Raw genomic sequence first — 16,215 nt, forward strand, 5'->3', positions numbered from 1 at the left:
GAACTAACTAACATAGAGGACAAAACAAGACTAATAACTAATTACTAATGACAAAATTGATAAGAAAGACCATATGGACTGATCAACTAGAAGAAGATGACAGACAGAAAATAAATACAAAGACTAAATGATAAACTAAATACAAACACACTGACATATGAATGATAAATAATGATCTAAGAAAAGATAACTGAGAACTAAAAACAGGGAGAAAGAAACAATGCAGATGACTGATAAATGAAGAATGATATGGAAACTGGAAAATGATAAATAGTAAGGCAAAATAATTATAAATTATAACTAAAAACTAAATACACTGATGAACTAACTAACATAGAGGACAAAACAAGACTAGTAACTAATTACTAATGACAAAACCGATAAGAAAGACAATATGGACTGAGCAACTAGAAGAAGATGACAGACAAAAAATAAATACAAAGCTGAATGATAAACTAAATACAAACACACTGACATATGAATGATAACCAATGATCTAAAAAAAAGAGACAACTGAGAACTAAAAACAGGGAGAAAGAAGGCTGACAAAAAAAATGATAGATAAGATTGGATTAACAAAAACACTGATAACTAATGATTTTTTGTATTACTGCTAAGATTGAATGAACTTGAAGCAGTTGGGTGAATTTTTTTTTACTAAAGACTAAACAAGATCAGATCTGGAGTGCAATACAACTAAACAAGGCTAAAACATGAGCACTGCTCTCCCCGCAACTCTCACTGTTTTAGAAACCATCATCAGGACCTTAGTTGGGTTCATAGCATCCCCTAGACGACCTCTGCCTCATAGAAACCACAACCCCTGCTGCTGCAAAACGATGAGAAACAAAAAATATGATCTCACATGGAAGGATGGGAGTGAGATTTCAGGTAAGACTAACTAAAACACAAACATGGGGGTGGGGGGTGGGGGTGAATCCTGGACTGCAAAAGGTCATATTAAGCTAGAAAAACAGTGAAAACACCCGCACAAAAACATGACAACACATACTGAACTAGCCCACAAGGGGGAACCTCCATGTGATTTACCAAGTTCGATTCCGCCCCCAAAAACTAGAAAACAAAATCTGAATGTATATGCTAAAAAGTACCATGAAACAAGTATCCATGCATGCTCAAAACTGAATAACAACAAAAATGTATAATGAAGCAAATAAAAATGTATAATGCTTAAAACTGCAACCACCAGCAGCCCATGGGAGAGTCCATCACCAGACTAGGCTAGCTCCCTGCCACTCTCTGAGATAGCTCTTGTTATATCGTAGACACTACCTCCCTATCTCTTTCAGCTTGGCTTGTGCAGTTCTGCTTTAGATATACTAGTGGAAGATCCAAGATTTGCTATTTGCTATATTACCAACATGATACAACTAACCATATATAATACTCCCTCCGTCCGAAAATACTTGTCCGAGGAATGGATGTATCTAGATGTATTTTACTTCTAAATACATCCATCTGTATCCATTTCCACGACAAGTATTTCCGGACGGAGGGAGTAATATGATAGATGCCACACCCACATTTACAAGATAGCATGACTTTCACTTTAAAAAAAATGAGCACACGGTAGCATTTCAGTTCCATTTAGACACAACAAAATAACAAAATGTCACCTCACATAGCATTGGTGTCACCTTCTTTTTAATTGAGTGCCGCAGACTTGCAAAACAGAACTCCAATCAACCTGAAACAGCAGAAAGGGATTAGGACTTGATTGCTCAGATTTGCAAAACTGAACCCGAATTAACCTATAAAAATAGAGATAATTAGGATTTGAGACCTACTTGTGTTCTAGTGTTCAAAAAGAGAGAGGGACAGACACCACAAGACAGAGGAATGAGGCGCCATAGGAAGAAGGGAGGGAGAGGGGCGACATGTGAGGGAAAGAGGGAGAGGGAGGCGTGCCATGGGAAGGGAGAGAGGGGCACCATGGGAGGGGAGGGAGAGAGAGAAGACGCCATGGAAGGGACACGCATGCTAGGGGAGGGCCAGAAAATGGAGAGAAGAAAGGGAGGCCCCCGCCGTAGGCCGGCCGTCGGCCGGACCACGTTGTCAGATTTGGAGAAGTGACCAGAGCCTCCACAGGGCCTCGGAAAAACAGAGCGAATCGGGCGCGAAAATGACCAAAACGGATCCGCAGATACCCACTGAGACAAAGTGGGCCCGAAAAAATCACCAGACCAGCGCAGATCTCAAAACAAAATCAGACGAACTGGAAAAACGACCTGAAGCCAATTTGAAAACAGATGACTGATTTTTAGTAAAACTGCATTTCAAACTTGATGGAAGGAGAACGTACATCACAGTACACTTGATGGCAGGACAGCTCGTGCTCGAAGACTAAATCTTGGTACACTACCATCAGTGGGGTTTAATACCCAAGCCTCTATTGCAGGCAAAGTTTTTGCTCTAAGGTTAACCCACCTGTGTGAAAGTGACCCATGGTGAATTGTGTACATGACACGTGCTATTATTTTGGTAAATGGCTGTGTATAAAGGCATTGTGTGTTCACAAAATTGTTTCAAATTTTTTGAACTGTTGTCACGTTTCTTTTGGTGGGTTTAGCAAATTTTGTTACTTGTGGGCCATCCTTCCTTTCCTTCTGTGGTTCGGTGCTGCTCTATGTTAATGTAATCAGTGCCGCTTTCATCGTGAAATCTGGAGTCGCTCCAGTCCCTGATCGGTGCCGCTTGGGCCTCGCTTGATGGTTCGCGGGAAGGATCGCGTGAAATCCTCCACCGCTGTTTTTACCTACATAAAAGGCCCTCCTCCCTCTCGATGTAGGTCTCCATCGCAGTAGTCTGGGTAGCAAGCATGGTACAGGCCTCGGGACGGTGACTGCGGGACGGTGACTGCGGAGGCCATGAGCGGCGGAGAGCGCGGCCATGCTGTCGGCTCCTCTGCTCGACCTGGCGGTTGCAACATGTCACCCTCTAGGTCCCGCAATGCGGTCCGCGCCTCGCCACCGAAGAATGGCTGCAGCAGGACCAACACAGCCGTGTTGCGTTGCAGGCGGGCGGCGATGTGGTGAGCGACGTTGTCGCCCGCGCTATCCACGGCCACAAAAACAGCGGTGCTGGGCACCGGCGAGTGCCGAATGGAAGTGGAGAGACGCCTTCCCGTCGGAATGAGCGGACGGGACGCGGAATCGGGCACGAGCCGGTAGTCCACTAGGCGATAACAGTCGGGATGGACGCGGCGAGGCGGTGGCACAGAGCGTCGAACCAGGACTGGGCCGTCGTGAAGGAGAGGGAGTGTGGCTCCTATTTTGAGTGGTGTCCGTCCACGTGCGGCGGTGTGGTAGCTAGAGAGAGGAGCGGCGACGGGGTGTGTTAAGAAAGCAAGAAAAAAAGGGGGAGAAGGGGGTTAACACCGCGGTCAAATCCCTCGACGGCGGCGCGCTCACAGCAGAGGGAGGACGCGCGACCGGCGAGGAGGATGGCCACGGCGCAGACTTGCCGCGCTCCTCTTCCTCCCTCTCACGCGGAAAAGAAAAAGGAGGACACGACGAGCGCCTCTCTGTCGCGCGCGGAAACGGAGATGGGAGGGGGAAGGGCTGACTCGCCGGTGCCGCCCTGGCTCGCCCCGCCGGGGGTGGCTTGCGCACCGAAGCCGAGCTGGCAGGCGAGAGGGGAATGGACGAGCGAGAGAGGCGCTGGGGGCGGAATGGCGTTAGGGTTTCTGATGGATCGATCGGATCAGAGTTTTGATCTGGCGAAAACGGCGCCGAACCGTCGGATTGAAATGGACGGTCGGGATCCTAACCCTAATGCGTTGTCGGCCGCTGGGCCGAAAGAAAATGAGGCCGGCTGCGGCCGGAGGCAGCCACACGCGCTGGGCTGAGTCCAGCAGCTGCGGGCGCCGCCGCGCAGCTGGGCCGCGCTGAGCCAAGGGCGGCTGGGCTACGGTAGGCCGAGGCCAGCAGCTTCGCGCGTCGGGCCAGCTGCATTTTTTTTAAGTTTTTGTTATTTGTCCAGTTTTTTGGGTAGATTTCAAATAAGTTTTTCTATACAATTTTTTCCGACGAAATTTTGTTTTAGAAGCATCTAAATTTTGCATGGTTCCACATATGCTGATTCCTTTTCTTGTATGAGCGATTTCCTCAATTCCAATTCTGGTTGGTATGCTTTTGATCCTTTGTGTAGTTCCGGAAGGGTCTAAAATTCTTAATTGAAGATGAGAACGGAGAACATTTGCCAATCACAAGGAACGTAGTCTATGAAGAAATCGTTTGTCGTTTATAGTTTTCGTTCTTACATGGTTAGTTCTTTCAAATTTGGTATTGCTTACTGATTTATGCTAGGTTTATTATAGATTTTACGAATTTTTTTATTGGGTTAAAACTGACATAAAATGTGGAAAGGTGTTAATCTTCTAGGTGCATGGTTACATACTGCACTTCCTACCTACTGATAAATTAACATGTAAACTTTTCTATTGACCAATTTACAGCTTATGGTTCCTCATGTGCACAACGAAAACCAACCTTCGGCATTCAAGGAGTGCTTCGCTGCCGTAGATTCCAACATGACACGTCTGATGCCGTGGGAGGAACCAGTGAAGCCTACGATTGGTAATGCCATCTTGGAGGATTACGCTGAACGGTTAGAGATGTCCAAGCAGACGGACGGAGAAGGGGTGTTAACAATCTGAAGCTTGCCGAAATTAAAATCGATGATGGTGCGGCATCAAGCAAGTCCAACAAGAATGCTTAGACGTTGTCGTTGCATCGAGGAGATCAGGTCGTATTTCGTAGTTTTCCATGTGTAAAAATATCTGTCTTTCTACTTCTATGTCAAGTATGTTGGCTGTGGTCTACTAACTAAGGTCATGTGTGTTTTCTTTTATGTATTTGATTTATATTTATTTATTGCCTGTGCAGTTCGATTTCATTTTACTTTTTTGTCATTGAAAAAAAAACATGTGCAGCCTTTAGCTATTTACAATTTGTGAAACACCAAGTTCTAATCCGCTGCATATGCAAATGATTTACTAACTATTAAACAATTATTGGTTCACCTGGGTGTGCTATCTATCAGTTATGCTCTCCAAAAAGTATATAATCAAACGATTTACTGACTATTAAACAAATAGTGGTTCACCTTGGTGTGCTATCTATCGGTCATGCTTTCCAAAAAGTATATAGCCGCCAAGGAAAACGACAACAGATCTATATTGCATAATACCTTTAACATATGACAAGGTCAACAAGCACAAAGAAAAAAAACCATGAAACCGGCAAGATGAGACCACCCAAAGAAGGAATAGAAATAAAAATAAATGAAGGAGAGCAATATGATATCTCCTTGGTAGCGCAGGTAGAACACTACCAAGCATATCTGCCTACAGTAGCGAAAGGCCAAAAAAAATGAAGGAGAGCAATATAATATCTCCTACGTAGCTCAGATAGAGCACTACCAAGCATATTTCCCTTCATTGGCAGGGCCACCGGTGCCTCGAAGAGCCACCGCTCGGGCAGCAACTTCATGGCGGTCATCTATGATCATTGCACACAGAAGCATAGAGAAGCCAAGCAATGCTGCTAGCAGCCCAGCTATGAGAACTAGGATCAACTCTGAGATCACGTCCTCCATTGGGGGCCTCCTCTCGATCTTTTGTCACCGGAGGGAGAAAAAAGGTGAAAGTTAGGGAGAAGGAATGAGGCACGTTGTGGGAATGGAGAAAGAGAAGAGAGTCTGTGGTTATTTTTATAGCTCGAACTCGGTGTACGATGGACGAAGTTCACGACCACCGCTCGCCGCTCGATCGCCGATGTTCAGGAGGCGAATCTACGAGCAGTGTCGAAAAGGTATTGGTCCGTGAGGTGACTACTCGCTGCATCGGTAGCGAGCACGCCCCACACTACCACGGTACTGCCCTAGATGCTCTACGCGCTAGATGGCACAAGTGGGAGACGTGCGGGAAAGCGTGCGGCGGAGAAGTAGATGAGACTTGATGAAGAAGTTCATCGCCCCTTGAAATCTGAAATTTATTTACAGTCAGCATTAAAAAGACTTGTGCCTGACTCGATACTTTTCTGAACTTTATTATGTGAGATTGTTATAGCTATTTATACTAAACTTTACTACTTATTTGTATGTATTTTGCCAAATCACGATCATAGATATCATATTGTGGGCAATTCAAATTGTTTTTGTAATAAAAAATTTTTAAACATACATCTTAAAACATATTTAAACCGAACTCGCTTAAATGCGAGAAAATAAGAAACGGGAAAATCCATGTTTACTTATTATATGGTGACAGTGCTTTAATGGTGTATTTGTATATGTGTATCCTTAAATATATTGGTATAGATCTGTATAGTATATGGCATACAAAATATCTTCATAGTGGTGTCTTCATAATTACGTATACATAACTAGAAAGATGTAGAGTGTACAAGATGTTTAGGAGGAAGATTCGCTCCAAGTTTTAGATCATTTGAACGTCTGAGCAGCTCTCAGCAAAACAAGACAAATCGAATCAGAACGGTGCATCGTAATAAGTTTTTCGGTGCTCGATCGTCGGTGCTCATAGGCGAATCTGCAAGCATTGCCGAAAAGGTGGCAGTCCGTGAGGTGAGTGCTCACTACACCTAGCACGTCTTGTGCTATCACGGTACTGCTCTAGATGCTCTACGTGCTACATGCGATGAGTGGGGGACTTGTGGGAAAGTTCGCGAGAGAGAAGTAGATGAGGGCTGGTGAAAACTTGTGCTTGACCCAATTCTTTTATGAATTTTGACATGTGTAATTGTTATAGGTATTTATCTTTCTGATTTATGAATTGATCATCGGATGGGGCGGTGCATAGTAACAGGTTTTCCCGTGCTCGATCATCGGTATTCAGCAGGCGAACCTATGAGAAATGTAGCGAAGACGCCTCGCACTACCGTCGTACTGTCTTAGATGCTCTATGCGTTAGACGCCACAAGTGGGGGACCTGCCGAAGCGTGCCACAAAGAAGAGAGATCAGACACGAGAAAGAAGAAGCAACTGACAGTAAGTCTTGGGTCCACCCTATCAGCACAAAAGAGAGCTGCTCAATGGAGCGTAGCAACCAAAGATTTAGAATCTGTAAAAAAAAATCGCTCTTTAGTTACCCTGTGCGATTGCTGCAACCCAAGATTGTTCTCTAATTAACGTATTATAAATAGGGCTGCATGAAAAGCTCGAGGCTCGTGAGCTGCTCAAGATCGACTCGTATTTTAGCTCGACTCGAGATCGACTCGAAAAGAAATGAGCAGAGTATGAGCGTTTTATGTAGCTCGATCGAGAAACGAGCCGATCTTGAGCCAACATTGGCTCGCTCGATTTTAACTCGATAGCTCGATATCATATAAGTATATTCAATAATCTTCATGTCCGTTACAAAGAATTAAGATCAACCATTGCCATATGTTTTGCACGATTTCTTTTCTTCGTTTTACCTACTAGGAAACATAGAAATTAAGCATGCAGAAAGTTTAGCCTCAATCTCACACGTGGCCAACTGCGTGTTCAATATCATGTTATTTCGACCAAAGTTGGCCACGTTCAAAGTTCGACCTGAGCAGTTGAGCTGAGCAGTTGCACCAAGTTCACTCGAATTCGTGGCCACGCTCATGTTATATCGTGTTGGCCACGCTCATACTAAAATTTGTGTTGAGCTGAGCAGTTGCACCAAGTTCGACCAAAGTTTGAAAGCAGTTGGCCACGTTTGTTCAATATCAAGTTTGTGTTCTATCCATGATCTTTTGTTATTAGATATTGGTCTTCAGTTGAGAAAGAATAAGTCGAATTTTATAATGATTTTTTTGTTGTGTCATATCTTACTTTAAAATTAGCCTTAAAATAATTTTAAAAAACATCTTATTTAGCTCAAAACTAGCTCGAGATCGACTCGAGATCGTTACAAGCTGAGCATGAGCTATATTCTACAACTCGACCTTGATCTTCGCATATTTTGAGCTCGCTCAAATTTTAATATGAGTTGAGCTGAGCCTAGGCCAACTCGCTCGAACTCGACTCGTTTGCAGCCCTAATTACAAATAAAGTGAATGCACAAAATAAACCAGGATGTATAATATAAGCCGTAGACGGGCGCGGCGTGCCGCCGCGCGAGGTTCGCTAATAGTTTTCAACACACCGATAAATTCATGGTGCTTTGGAGTCTCGCAGGGCACTTAATTTTTTTAGGGTAAACTAGGGGCTTTATTCATGGTTCAGAAATTGAGGAATACAAGCAATGTCGGATAGGGCCCCTAGCCACACATGGCGACCCACCGCAAGAGACGCAGCTCCTTTAGCTAGCGACTGGGCCTCAAAATTATTCTCTCTAAATTCGAAGCGGAAAGAAACAGAAAGAAAAAGGTTTCTACTAAACTGAATTTCCTTAAGGACAGGCGCGTAGACCGGTGCACCTCCATTCCTGATATGCGAAATCACCTCCTGGCAATCTGAGGCTACCTCCAAGTTCTGCAGATTTAAATCCCGAGCAAGGGCTAGGCTCTCGCTGCAAGCTAGTGCCTCCAGGCTTGCTGGGTCGATCAGGCCCTCATAAACAACTGCTGAAGCTCCCAGATAGACTCCGACCTTGTCCCTGCATACCACTGCAGCAGCTCCTCTATCTCCTAAAGTGGAAAGAGCTCCGTCGCAATTTAGTTTTGCCGCCTCCCCCGTAGGTGGTAACCACACTCTCGTCCGGCGCTGACCAAACTGTCCAACTGGTTGTTTTGGAATCCTGGCAGCTACAATATCAAGATCAGCAAAAAAACTCTTGATGAAGCACATCGTTGATAATGGGCTCTGAAATTCATTGTCATGAATCGCCTTCCTCCTAGCCCACCAAATCGCCCACATGGTTACTAGAACCCGAGCAAGGTCATGTTGGTTTGTGGTCTCGAAAAGCCAGAAGAGCCAGAGCCTAGCATCCTCATTTTGGTTCGATATCACATGCTCTAGTAGCTCGTCATCTCCTAGAGCCCACACACATCTTGCCATGGTACAGCTTAGTAGTGAGTGCCTCCATGTATCCTCCGCGGCATTGCATATGGAGCAGACCGGGCTATCTGCCATCTTCCTCTGGTGCCGGACCGAGCCCGTGGGGAGCGAAGTGTGGGCAAGTCGCCACACGAAAACACGGACTTTGGATGGTACTTGCGCTTGCCATAGCTGTGTCCATGAGCTTTTATCTGCTGCAACGTTTGAGTGTCCCGGTCGGTGCTCTAGCCAATCCGGTAAGCTGAACGAACTGAAAAAACACCTCGCCGACCGTAATGCCAAGCCCATAAGTCATCTTGCACTCGATTGCTGATGGGTATGTTAATGATCCTCTCAATGCCCGGTGCTATGAAGTGATCCGAGAGTATTTGCTTGTCCGAAGAACGAGTCACTGGATTGATCAGCTCGGCCACCAAAGATGGTGGGTTTGCTGTTTTTGCGCAAATCGGGCGAAGTTTAAAGTCTCTCGGTATCCAGTTGTGTGACCAAATCCGGGTGGAAGAACCATCACCAATTCTCTTGATCAGCCCTAGAGACAGCACATCCCTCCCCTCCAAAATTGAACGCCAAACCTGAGATGGGGCCTGACCTAGGGTAGCATCAAGGATATTTGCATTATGGTAGTAACGGGCTCAAAGAATTCTTATACTCAAAGTCTCAGGCTCTTGAAGCAATCTCCAGGCCTGCCTTGCAAGCAAAGCCAGGTTGAACAACTCAATGTCACGAAACCCTAAGCCGCCCATGAACTTCGGTTTTGTCATTGTGCTCCAGGAGACCCATGCTGTTTTCCTTTCTTCGTTCTTACTTCCCCACCAGAATTTCCGAATTAAACCATTAATGTGCTCGCAAAGTCCCCTTGGCAGCTTGAAGCATGCCATCGAATATGTAGGGATAGACTGGGCCACAGATTTTATGAGCACTTCCTTGCCGCCCGCTGATAAGCATTTCTCCATCCACCCTTGAACTCGCTTCCAAATTCTGTCCTTAAGATATCTGAAAGACCCTTCCTTTGCTCTGCCCACATCCGAGGGTAAGCCTAGGTATTTCTCTGACAAGGATTCGGTATGAACATCCAGGGTTTGCTTGATCACCTCCTTTGTCAAAACAGCCACACCTTTACTAAAGAAGATAGAAGACTTATCCTGGTTTATTCTCTGGCCAGAGGCATTGCAGTATTTTGTTAGTATTTCCCTAACTCTCATATCACTTTCCTCAGAGGCCTCAAAAAATAGCAAGCTATCATCAGCAAAAAGCAAATGATTAATTGGAGGTGCTTGAGGAGCAACTTCAATCCCTCGGACTGCCCCTTGCGCCTTCAGTAATCATGATAAGCCCTCAGCCGCGAGCAAAAATAAGTAAGGTGATATAGGGTCCCCTTGCCGCAGGCCACGCGAAGGCCGGAAAACATCCAAGCTCCCTCCATTGAAAAGAACTGAAAAAGAGACCGAGGATACGCACCGCATCACTATGGTAATGAACCTCGGGCTGAACCCCATCTTGGTCATCACTGCTTGTAGATAAGCCCATTCCAAACGATCATATGCTTTCATCATGTCCAATTTTGGTGCACAATACCTGTTTCCTTTGACCCTCCTGGTTTTCATGTAATGCAAGCACTCATAGGCTGTGATGAAGTTATCCGTTATGAGGCGTCCAGGAACGAAAGCCGACTGCTCTTCTGAGATGATTTCGGGGAGAATGGATTTCAACCGATTTGCTAAGACCTTTGAGGCGATCTTGTAGATCGCATTACAAAGACTTATTGGCCGAAACTGTCCTAAAATTTTTGGACTCGCTATCTTGGGAATCAAAACAATGAACGTGTTGTTTATCTCCTCCGGTGAATCTACTTCGTCAAGCACTCGAATGATCATACTTGTAACCTCATCCCCACAAAGCTCCCAATGCTTCTGAAAAAAGTGGGCGGGAAAACCGTCCGGGATCGGTGCCTTGGTCGGAAACATTTGAAAGAGGGCTTCCTTTACCTCCTTTTTGCTGTAAATCTCATTCAACTTTGAGTTCATAACGCCATCCACCCGCACCGGGATATGTGATAACACCTCTTCCATGCCTATCGTGCCCTCTGATGTGTATAAGTTTGCGTAGAATTCCGTGGCCATGTTGGCCAGCTCGTCCCTGTCCGTGCATACAGAGCCATCCCCTCGGTTCAGCTGTGTTATTCTGTTTTTTGACCTTCTCGCGCTCGCCTTCCGCTGGAAAAATTCCGTGTTCCGATCACCTTCAGACAGCCAGGTGATACGGGAACGCTGCCTCGCCATTATCTCCTCCCGATAGGCTAGTTCTACCATGCGGTCCTCAATAGCCTTCTCCTCTCGGCCGGGTCCCGTGCGTGTCGGTTCCCCTCACAGCACCGCCAATTGATGACGGAGAGAGCGTAGTTCCATGAGAACAGACCCAAAAGTTTGTCGCCCCCATCGCGCCATGGCCGAAGAAACAGACTGAAGTTTGTTAGGCCCTGTTTTGTTCCAAATAAGTCACCAACTTATAAGTCGAAAAGTGAAAAAAGTGACTTATTTTGCCAAACAAACCCGACTTATAAGTCACCCCAACTTATAAGTCATAAGTTGCTCCACCCCAACTTAAAACTTATAAGTCTCCCCCTTTTGCGTGGGTGCTACCATCTGCATGATGTTGATTGGTGTGGGTAGGCGTGTCAGGTGACTTATAAGTCAGGTGACAACCAAACGACTTATAAGTCACTGGTTTTAAGTCACCTGACTTATAAATCAGGTGACTTATTGAAACCAAACAGGCCTTTAGCCAGCTCAGTAACCGACGCCGCAGGACCATCTTCATTCCATGCGGCTTCCACAGTTCCTTCGAATCGACTGTCCGTCTCCCACGCACTTAATGAAGAGACAATACATGTCGGCCAGACTGTCTCGAGCCCAATCTGCCGTGGCCTACGACTACGAGAGACTAGGGATCACACGTTGCACTGTGCATGCGGGCCCACACCTCATAGGCTGGCAATGGCGCTGGCCCTTTTCCTCCTCTCTTTTGTTCTTTCCCACGGGCCTTTATTATCTGGTGCCACCGGCCTGGTTAATGCTGCAATCACGAGCGGCGACGTACGTTCTCTGATCGGTGTGATCATCATCACAGACATAAAGTGCAATTCCGAGCTGTCACTGATCAAACGGTCCATGCATGCATGCATGCATTAGTGATCACTTGCATCATGCACTTTTGCTAGCTCACAGGTTAATCAAAAGTAAATAACATGCAGATCGAAATGGTGATGGCCACGTGCAGTATACACTCACTCAAGAACAAAACGAGATCACAAGATGTGCTACACCTACAGTGCCACTCCCTCCGAAAAGACCCGGCAGCAGTGCTCAGAACAAGTATGTACTAGCATGTTGGCGGTATTGATGATGGTTACAGCTAAAAATTCCGCCGTAAACAGGCCCGTGTCTGTACGGCATCGGTTTATATATATATATATATATATATATATATATATATATATATATATATATATATATATATATATATATATATAGTGACACGGCGCTGCTGCTTGTATTATGCCAAGTGCATCCGGCCCATCTCGTCTTCATCGAATGAGCTGCATGCCAAGTGCATCAGTCGGTCGACATTGTCTTCATCTAATGTGCCACCATAGATGAGCTGCGAGTGGGGGAGATCAGAACCTCTCCCTTGAATGCAGAAACATGAAATAAGAGTGACTCCAATTGGGCGATTCATTTTATCCGTCCACGTCCGTTTTTATCGCCACGGACCAAAATGCCGGCTCAACGCGCGGATCCAAACGCAAAACACGCCCGTTTCTTATCCGTGCTCGCCTGAAATGCGTCGACGCGGACACGAAGCGGACACGCCGGGCATTCCCTCAGTGTCCGCCACGATCCCACATGGCGGCCGGCCAACGACCGAACGCGGTCATATTAATAGCGGCCATCGACACCGGGCCCACGCGTCAGCCAGTGAAAGCGTCGAGAGGCCATCCTATTTTAATCTACGCGTGCGGGGTGCCGGCCTCATCCATTTCCACTGCCGTCCACATCTAGCCGCCCCCGCGTGCTTCCTCGCTGGCGACAACCAAACCCTAGCCATGGGTTTATTGAGCGGCTCCGGCAAGAGCAAGGGGAAGTTCACGCCCCCACGCTTCCTCCTCACGCGCTCTTCCTTCTCCGCCGTCGCCGACGCATGCCCGCCCCGCGAGACAGCGGCTGCACATACTGGTGCACCAAGCGCGGTGGCACTAGGAGTTCAGGCAGTCGCTGCCGCACGACTGGCATCTTGATCTGCAGCGGATCCCAGTGCATGTGTGGCCGCGGCCACAGTGGGCGCACGCCGAGGAGGTGCACAAGCGCGGGCGCAGCTCACTCTGGAGCAGCGATGGATGCCGAAATACGCGGCAGACTCTCCCGCCCATTGGGAGGTCTGGTTTTCCCTCGAGCACGAGAAGCAACTGCGGCTCGCCGTGCAGCACAACCACGTCAACCCGCCGCTTCCCTAGTCATCAAGCCGGAGGAGCAGTAGGAGTAGGCTGCCTACCAAGCAGCGCTGGCGGCGGCCTTGGAGACCTCCATCGAGGAAGAGCGGCTGAAGGCGGAAGCGGAGGAGGCGGACTACCAGGCGAGGCTGGTGGAGGCCATCGCCCTCTCTGCGATCGGCGACTGTGTGGTGCCGCCGTCGCCGCTGCCTCTCACCCCCTCGGCCCCGACGCCTACGCGCCTGAACTGGCCGACCAGTACGTCTGGACCAGCCAACTGCGGGAGTGGGTCAACGCCCCCCTCCCCGGTTGGCTCGGCGTGACGCCGGCGCAGGAGGCCGCGTACCACAAGCATTGGAGGCAACGCACGCTGACGGAGGAGTGCGCCGATGGCGAGCGGCGTATGCAGAGGGAGCACGAGGAGAAGGACCGCGCCCGCCTTGCCGCATTGCCGCCGCCGCCGCAGTAGACGTCGGAGGAGGCAACACTGGTGGCCTATCAAGCCTTGTTCAGCTGGGCTGGGCCGCCTCCCATTTTCAACGACCTCACCGGCGGCCACGACGACGGTAAAGGAAAGGGCAAGGAGGACGATTAGGACAGCGTGCGGGTGGGTTTCTATTTTCTTATGTTTAATTACTGTTTAAGAGGACTTTGGTCAGCGTTGACCGGCCACTTATGTTTATGTTTTTTTAAATTTATTTTGATCACGCGTGCCAAAAATGGGTATGCCTCTCGTTGTGCACACCTACCGACCCAAACTGAAAAGCGGATGCGCATGTCCACTTGACCGACCTTAACGAACGAAAAGAGGATAAAATTCGCGTCTGTTTGGATCGGTGCTTTGGAGTTGCTCTAAGTCCGAACAGTCGACGGGACCATCATTAGCGAGCAGCGAGTAACCAAAGTGGATCGAGAGATGAAAACGGGCCGTACGTGCGTGCAGCTCGTTGTAGTAAAAACAAGGGGCATAGGTCACTATTTCATGCGATCCAACGAGGCCAATTCCGGTTAATTCTTAAGTCTAAACATATGCACAGTTATCCTTGAGATAGCCTTTTTAAGATATCGAACAAAGTGTATGCCAGCATATGCGTCGAGCAACACAGCCTCGTACATGTTGTAGTTTCGTAATAAAATGGGTCGCCTGTGTGCATTCGAACGGTGCAAAAGTCGAGATCGTCATTTCCTCCATTATCTGAAAATAAACAGGCATCCCTTTTTAGTACCAATTCAAATAATTGAAGGCAATATAATTAGGTTGTATGGATTGAAATGAACTCCTTGCTATGCTGAATCGACGCTAGCTACACATACTTTCCATGCATTCAAGGCTTTGGATGCCATTGCATGAGCGTCTCAAGGGCCAACATACATGCATGGACGCAATGCAACATGGCCGTTTGGCAATTTGGGCAAGCAGGGCGTCCATGAATGACGCCCTCTTTTAGTCCCCTTTCAGTTATTTTTCACAGCCTGGAGACGAAGTGCAGTGCATTGAAGGGCAAAGCATTATTGCTATCTGGGAGTCGAGCCCCTCACATGCCGTGTATTCAAGGGCTGACAGGCTCTTGCATATTTTCCAAAAGAAAAAAAACATTTAACGTATACGGAGCACTCCTTAATATATAGCGGCTTGATCCTACTACTACATGTGGTGCTTGCACGCTTTGGAAATAAATTGGGCGTCTATTCCATGAGCCGGCCAGTTGCATGTAGTACGCAGTCACAATCATCCGGCAACAATTGAGGTGCTAAATGAGAAGATGTTAGAGATTTCAGGGCAAGCAAGAGCATGTACTTGGTTGTGTCGTGGCACAACCAAAATGGAAATTTGGCTGTGCACTTTGTGATGTTTTGCGTGGCATTATGATTACAGACATTGTTCGAACGTCCAGAGAAATGTAAAAGTACTAGTAGAAAATATATGTCCACACTAGCATGGAGGGAGCAGGAAAAAAACCTTTGCAGCCAGAGATGTATGCAGGACTATATACACGCATCCATGAGAAGGGCGTTTTGTAGTCCGAGCTCCATGGAGGCCAAAATTTTAAGAAATTCAACATTTCCGTTTTAATTTCTATTGAAAACAAATATACACTTATACCAGGATGTAAGAGCAACTCCAATGGGACGAGCCAAACGGACGGCGATTTCGTCCGCTTTTTGTCCGTTTGGGTCGGCCGCCCACCCGGCGTCCGCCCTGTTTTAAATATGGGTCGGCAGGGCGTCCAACGCGCCGACCCATATGTGCCGGCGTGGCTGCCTGGTCCCTTTTTTTTTGCATAATTGCATAGTTCAAAATAAAATCGTTTTGGACCGAATAAAATAGCATAGTAGTCCTTCCAAAGAAGGAAATGTCCGCTCTCTCGGTTGCGATTCAACGCCGGAAGGTGGCCCGAAATGGAGCCGCGGAACAATGGCCGATGGCTGTTGAGGTGGTGATGGACCAACACGGCAGCCAATATCTCCTCCTTGTCATCGGAGGACGAATCGTCAGAGTCGCAAAGAAAATTGTGAAAAAGGAACTCATCGGCGGAGTCCATTTTGTACCTTGGCAAACCGTCGAACAGCTTGCGGGCGTCGACGAAGGAGACGGCCGGCGAAGGGAGTCGCGGCGTGCACGGACCAGCTAGCTATCCTGCCGGCGTCCGACGAGCGTGCCGGTGAGGATCTGGCCGGGCGGCGACGCGGCTTCTTGGTCGGGGGCAGCTGTGTGGTGG

At 47.4% G+C, this 16,215-nt stretch overlaps 1 long non-coding RNA gene across 2 annotated transcripts; it reads right to left on the reverse strand.

Annotated features, from left to right (window-relative positions):
- Positions 1 to 250: 250 nt before the first annotated feature.
- Positions 251 to 2,318, reverse strand: LOC119362884. Of its 2 annotated transcripts, none has more exons than XR_005173662.1 (3): positions 1,809 to 2,318; positions 1,638 to 1,708; positions 251 to 829 (listed from the first exon to the last, which is right to left on the reverse strand). It is a non-coding gene; the product is annotated as an uncharacterized LOC119362884 (long non-coding RNA). The 2 variants fall into 2 exon arrangements; XR_005173661.1 differs by having other exon boundaries at positions 1,805 to 2,318.
- Positions 2,319 to 16,215: the final 13,897 nt, after the last annotated feature.

Source organism: Triticum dicoccoides, chromosome 2B, assembly GCF_002162155.2.
Source record: "Triticum dicoccoides isolate Atlit2015 ecotype Zavitan chromosome 2B, WEW_v2.0, whole genome shotgun sequence".
In the NCBI taxonomy this organism is placed as follows: Eukaryota; Viridiplantae; Streptophyta; class Magnoliopsida; order Poales; family Poaceae; genus Triticum; species Triticum dicoccoides.